Here is a 7,645-nt window from a genome sequence, read left to right on the forward strand (position 1 = left end):
GATTTATGTGGTCCTTCAACAGTTGCTACTCTTAACAAGAAAAGGTACATTTTGGTAATTGTAGATGATTTTTCAAGATTCACGTGGGTTTATTTTCTTAGGTTAAAATCCGAAGTTCCACAAATGATGATTGATTTTATCAAGAAGATGGAAGTTTCATTGAAGAAGTCAGTTCGAAAAATTAAAAGTGATCATGGAACTGAATTCAAAAATCATGTCTTCGATTCATTTCTGGTGGAAAAAGGAATTTCGCATAATTTTTCATCTCCTTATACACCACAACAAAATGGTGTAGTTGAGAGAAGAAATCGATCATAATGTGAAGCTGCAAGAACAATGTTGGCTTATTCGAATTTACCTCAATATCTTTGGGCCGAAGCTGTTTCAACTGCTTGTTTTACTCAAAATCGATCATTCATTCATAGACGGTTTAATGTTACTCCTTATGAAATCATCAATAATCGAAAATCTAATGTCAAGTTTTTCCATGTTTTTGGATGCAGGTGTTTCATAATGAATCTTAAGGATAATCTTTCGAAGTTTCAAACAAAAGCAGATGAAGGAATTTTCTTGGGATATTCACACAATTCAGTTGCTTATAGAGTGTTAAATAAGCGAACTCGCAAAGTGGAAGAAACTTTTAATTTGACATTTGATGATCATTACATTAAAAAGTCTAATCATAAATTTGTGAATTATCCTATTTTGCAAAATTCTTCAAATATAGATGATTCAATTGAAATGGATGATGTTGATTATGATTCGATTTTTGGTATTTCAGATCAAGCAATTGATGCAGAAAGAAATGCAACTGATAATCAAACATCAGAAAAATCGAAGTATAACAATGATTCAACTTCGAATTTGAATCTACACCCAAATGAACAATCTGATGATCCAGTGGAGGGGGAGCACTTGGATTCCAATACTTTTGTTGAGGGGGAGCGTTATAGTGAAAGAGATAACATGTCAACAAATATTAATGTCGAAGAGGAGCAAATTCTTGAAGAAGAGCCGATCAGTGAACCAGAGCAAAATATTGAAACGGAGTCAATCATCGAGGGGGAGCCCATACTAGAGAGTGATCCAATTCTTGACGAAGAACATTTTGATGATGCTGATGATTCAATTTCAATAAATGGATCAGAAGCAGATGTTATGTTCGAAGATACACTTTTAGATTTTGATCCTAATTATCCACCATTGGATAAATGGACAAGAAATCATCCAAAAGATCAAATTCTTGGTGATCCATGAGCAGGAATAATGACAAGAGCACAACTTCATGCACGAAATGAGGTACTGAATAATCATCAAGAGTTATGCATGTTTAATGTTTTTATTTCCAAAATCGAACCAAAGACAGTTAAGGTTGCAATGGAACACTCTGATTGGGTTGTTGCTATGCAAGCTGAATTGTCTGAATTCGAAAGAAACAAGGTTTGGAGATTAATTCCAAAACCTGATGATGTGTCAATTGTTGGACTCAAATGGATTTATAAAAACAAAACTGAAAAAGATGGAAACATTATTCGAAATAAAGCTAGACTTGTTGTTAAAGGATATTCTCAACAAGAAGGAATTGATTACGAAGAAACGTTTGCCCCTGTTGCAAGACTCGAGGCTATTCGTATTTTTCTAGCTTTTGCAGCTCATAAAGATTTTGAGGTCTATCAAATGGATGTCAAATGTGCATTCTTAAATGGAGAACTTGAAGAAACGGTATATGTTGAACAACCTCCAGGTTTTATAAACACAGAGCATCCTGATCATGTTTATATTTTAGATAAAGCTGTATATGGGTTAAAACAAGCACCAAGAGCATGGTATGCAACTCTAACATCATTTTTGAAACAATCTAAATTTAAACAAGGCTCAGTTGATCCTACTTTATTTCGAAAGAAAATTGGAAATCATCTGATGCTTGTTCAAATTTATGTTGATGATATAATTTTTGGCTCAATTGACCCTGCTTTATCTAAAGAATTCGAAGATCTGATGAAAAGAAAATTTGAAATGAGTATGATGGGTAAAATTAATAACTTTTTGGGTTTGAATATTCGTCAAAACAGGGAAGGCATTTTCATTAATCAAGAGAAATATACGAAGAATTTGTTGGAAAAGTTTGGCATGACGAATAGCACAAGGTTACGAATACCAATGGCAACGGGCATAAAGCTAACTCCTTCGTTAGATAAATCTGCTGTTGATATTACTTTGTATCGAAGCATGATTGGGTCTTTATTGTATTTAACTGCAAGTAGACCTGATATTATGTATTCTGTTTGTAATTGTGCAAGGTATCAATCAAATCCACGTGAACCACATCTCACAGCAGTAAAGAATATTTTCCGATATTTGAAAGGCACTACTTCGTTAGGATAGTGGTATCCTTCGAAAACAGGGTTCTTTGTACAAGCTTATTCGGATGCGGATGTTGGAGGATGCAGTCTTGATCATAAAAGCACAACTGGTGGGTGTCAATTGCTAGATGGAAAGTTGGTCAGCTGGCAATCGAAGAAGCAAACATGTGTATCAATATCAACCGCTGAAGCTGAATATGTTGCTGCAGCTGCGTGTACATCACAAATAATTTGGATTCAAAGTCAATTAAGAGATTATGCAATTAATATGAAAAAGATTCCTTTATATTCTGATTCACAAAGTGCAATAAGAATTTGTCATAATCCTGTGCAGCATTTGAAGACTAAGCACATTGCTCTTCGATATCATTTCATCAAAGATCATGTTGAAGAAGGAAACATTGAAGTTCATTTTGTAAAAGCAACGGAATAGTTAGCATATATTTTTCGTATGTTTCGTATTTGTACACATTTCAACTAAGGTTAGATTTGTAGTTTGTTTAATTTTTTTTATGAAAAACCTGAAAAATCAAAAATATTTTCTTTTATTGAAAAATTAAAAATCCAAAAAGATTTTGTTTTAGTTTGTCTTTAATTTTTTTTTGAAAAATTACAAAAATACCAAAAATATTTTTCATTTTTTTTAGTTTTAACATGTGTATTGTGAGTTTTGTCAAGTTTCAAATACGAAGGATTCATGCGTCTGGTTTTGAAGAAAAGGTATCATCTCGATACATTTTGGATTAGTTAGGATGTCCTTAGAAGCATGTTGTTGCATGTTGTCTCAAGCCTCGAATGATTCTATGTATGAGAGATGAAAGCCTTGATGAAATTATCTCATGAAAATTTCTTCCCAACAAGGCTTGTATTTGCATAAATCAACAAGAGCTACCTTACTCTTCTCAGATGAGTTAAGAGTTTTCTGTTTTGTCCAATATAACAGAGGTACCCTTCGATTCTTATCCAATCTTTTTAAACCAAACAATTCTTACATTCCAAATATTCGAAGAAATTTGTCCTTGAGGTTTTTGATCAATCCAATCAAAACCTAGACAAATTACAAATCTGTGTTTATGATCTAATATCATGAGTCCGTGATAGAAGTGAAACCCAAAATATCATAAACCTTAAGGAATTGACGGGGAACCATGTTCCAGATCTTACGAAGCTTTTGCTTCAGTACCTTTTATACTCCAAATCCTATTCATTTCTTTTGAGTGATCTTAATCAAACATTCGAAAACTACGATGTTTGTTCCCAACAAGATCCAGCATAAATGTTTTTATGAATATGATTTCCGTGTGAGTATATTTTCAAAATCCTAGTTACTTTGAATATCATTCGCAACCAAGTTGTCACTGACTAAATTGGTCATACAACTAATTTTGTTTACAATTCCTCACCTTATTTTAAGGATGATATGTAACAAAATTTTCGAAGCCACCCATTTGTCCTATAAAAGAAACCCTTCGAAACTTCATTACAAGTTATCGATTGTAATTCACGGGAAACCAAACAAGATGTTAATTATCTCTCTTGATAATTTTCGAAGATATCTTTGCCTGGGATAAAATTGTTTTTGTGTCAAAAGAAATTATTGACATCACAAGTTCTCAAAAGTTTTTTTCCTTGTTTCTCATCTAATTTCTTTTGGAACACAGCACACACGAAATCCTTGAGGTTTGAGTAACACCAACTTAAACTGACGATTTCGAAATTCTGGCAAATGACTTCGCTTTTTAAACCTCAAAGTGAAAGAGCCTAACCTTTATTCCGAAGGCATCTGACGGTTACAATTCTTTTGGGGAATACCAAACAGTCCTATCTCTTGATGACGCATGGTGTATGATAAGCGTGTAAGGCGTGTTGACAGTTACGATTGTTACTTTTTGATGAGTACATTCCGTTTTTCAAAGTGCCATGTCAGCAAGCATTTAATGCATCCCGCTTCAAATTCAAAATTCTAGGGTTACATATAAAAGGGCAAATCAGAACTCCATAACACTTTACGCGATCAAACTCTCTGAAACACAAAAATTCTCTGTGCAATTCATTTTCTTCATACGTTCTTTACTCAAAATCATCTTCAATGGCGACTACATCATCACCAACTACAGATGAAATCATCAATGTTCCGATTCTGAAGATCCAGGGTTCCAACTACCAAGTCGAATCGGATTTGTCAAAGTATCCGGAAGAACTACACATGCTTGTGGTTGCTTTACAGAATTCTGTTCTGTCTAAAGCAATGTTTGATTCATTTGCTGCTCCGATGTCCTGGTTATCAAAGGCTGGTTCTACGGCATCATACAACAAGGAGACTGGGTGTGTTGAATTCACAATGGTCACACATACAAGAATTAGGGTCTCAAAGCGGTTGTTTTGCAAGATTTTGGGAATCCCGAATTCTGGCCCTTATGATGAACTTACTTCTTCGCAAGTGGTGTTTATGTTCAATAAGATGGGTCATCAATCTCCATTGACGTGTATTAGTGACTTCAAGAAGTCGGGGTTACCAACAATTTGGAACTTTTTGTTTGGCATTTTTCTTAGATGTCTTACTGGAAGAACCGTGGGGTTGGATAAAGGAAGGATGTAGGTTTATGCAATGGTAGCTGGGTTATACTACGATTTGCAAGTTGATTATTCTGAGCAATTATGGACAGAGTTCATAACAAGTATTTCGAAGACAAGTGCTAAGTAGGGGATTTCTTGTGCACGATATTGGAGTCTGATAGTCCAATATGTCTATCAGAAGGAGAAAATCGAAGTTCCGGATTACGAAGAGAAAGCTGTTTTCCATATGTATGGTAGTCCGAAGGAGGTACATGATGATCCGGCTATCTTTACCACGGTTGCTCGCATTCCGGATGCAATGCTCAAGAAGGTGGATCCCACGAATAATGTGTTGGTGTCATATTTGCAATCTATTGACACAACCGTTGTTACTGGGATGTTACAACAAGAAGAGAAGAAGAAGTCGAAGAAATCAAAGAAGACAGAGGGTGAGTCTTCAGAAAAAGGGGTGAAAGCAGAACAAAAGAATCAAGAGCTAATAGTTACATCTCGAACTGTCGAAGAGGTGTCTCCTATTTTAACTTCAGTGGCTGATACACCTGTTATCGAAGCCTCTCCATCAAAAGAAACGATTCCTTGGAAGACGGGGGTTTTTCGAAGAATAAAAATCAAAAGAAAATCTCAGTTGGTGAAGAAAACACAGGTTACTCATCAAGGCGTTACCGTTCGAGAAATTCCAGCTCCGGTGTCTCCATCTTCTAAGAAGCGAAGGGCTGAAGATATGGCGAAATTTTTAAAGAAAACCCAACGTATCGAAGAAGTGGATCAAGTTCCTGAGACTCCTGAAGATGAAATTCCTAAACAAGTAGAGATCCTTCAGTCTACTGAAATTTCGAAGCTTGCTGATATAAAGCTCATTGAACCAACGTATTTACCTCAGGTTACTTCCACAACTGATTCTCCAACATTCCAATCTATTATGGATCAACCTTTCACCACTATATTTTCAACACAATCAACCGATCCACCAAATCCATCATCACTTGTTGCTGAAACTATGGCTGTTGATGAGGAAACTGATAACGAAGGATTTGGAGGAACATTTGAAGCTCTTTCCTTTGATAAAGCTGAAGAAGATTTCCCTGACCATATGCTGATGATGATGAAGCAGTTCAAGGTATTGAATTCAAAATTGAATTCTATCTTGTAATCTCAAGCGGATGTGGGAAGTGCTGGAATCACTATTATGGAAGTTGATTCTATAATGAAGGAAATGGAAAGCAGGGTGATTTCGAAGGCATCAGGGTTAATATATGATTCTGAAAGCCGCATTCTTAAGAAGACTGATCAAAATGATAGTTCTACAGAGAATCAAATTAATTCTCTGAGATCTGATTTTTTTGAAGGAGGTGAAGGATTTAAAGACAGTTACGAAGGAGCTTCATGTGCTCTTCGTACAGGAAGTTAAGAAGGTTCGAGAAGACGTTAATATGCAGATTCGTGAACTTCGTGAAGAAATGACGAAGGAGGTTTAGCATATTCAACAAGGATATGAATCAGCACATCAGAAGATCGACATTATTTGTGATGCGGTTGTTCAGTGTGTTAAGATGTTCGAACAATTCAATCCTTAGATGATCTCTCTTTCAGCCAAAGAAGAACACCATTTTGGAGAGTTGGTGAAACTGCTGAAAGAACTCAAAGAAATATCTTCGAAATCTTCTTCTCCAATTATTTCTCAAGAATTTCTTTCCCAGAAATTCATTCATTTCGAAGCCATCCTACAAAAACACCTTGCTCCATTACTTAGAATTTCAAGCCTTTTACCGAACGTATCAGATGCCCCACCTGCTGTCACAGGGGTGCAAGGGGGAGAAAAGGTTGGTCAAGCAAAGGCTAAGGAACATGAGAAGAAAACTGAAGATATGAAGGTGGTAGGAAAGGTTTATCCTTCGAAAGTTGTTGTTAAGCCAACAATTGTTTCAGCTGCTCCAGTCATTTCGACTGTGACTACAACTGTTCCAATTTCAAGACCTATTACAAAAGGTATTGTAATTGAGAATGTAGCTCCTTCGAATGTATCTTCGTCAAAGAATGCAGCTCCTTCGAATGTTAAAGACAAAGGAAAAGGAGTCTTGGTTGAGAAGACTAACAAAGAGAAGAAAGCTGAGGTGGCAGCTGAAGTTGAAAGAATGAGGCATGTTGAAAGTATAATGTGTCAAAGAGCTCTTGAAGGTTCGAATGTCGATAAGGGTGATCCTTCAAAAGTATTCAATTACGAAACAATTAAATCAAGGGTGATGTTCGATCACATGTATTCATTTGAAAAGATTCCAAAGAAGAGCTTTGTGGTGACAAATACTGATTATGGTCAACTTGATTTTCTGACTCAACGAGATGATGTTTGTTATGCCACAGTTCAAAGCTGAGACAAAGACTATGGATGTCGAAGAGGGAAAGAAGATGAAGATACGATTTCATGCTGTGTTAGCAAAGGCTCAAGAAGAAGTTTGGTTCTTGGAGAAGATTAAGAAGGTGATATCCATAAAAGGGATGTCATTTTCGAAGGGAAATTTTAGAATTTGAAATATGTTGTGATAAGAGCAAGTGGAAAGATACAAGAGTTTACTGTGGCTGACTTTCCATTGATTAATACTTATGATCTCATCAATGTTGCTCTTATACTTAAAGACAAATCCTTCTCTTTTCTCCAAGAAACAGAACCAAATGTTTTCAGTCTTGGGTGTAGGCACATAAAAACATTC

Source organism: Lactuca sativa, chromosome 6 (genome assembly GCF_002870075.4).
Source record: "Lactuca sativa cultivar Salinas chromosome 6, Lsat_Salinas_v11, whole genome shotgun sequence".
NCBI lineage: Eukaryota > Viridiplantae > Streptophyta > Magnoliopsida > Asterales > Asteraceae > Lactuca > Lactuca sativa.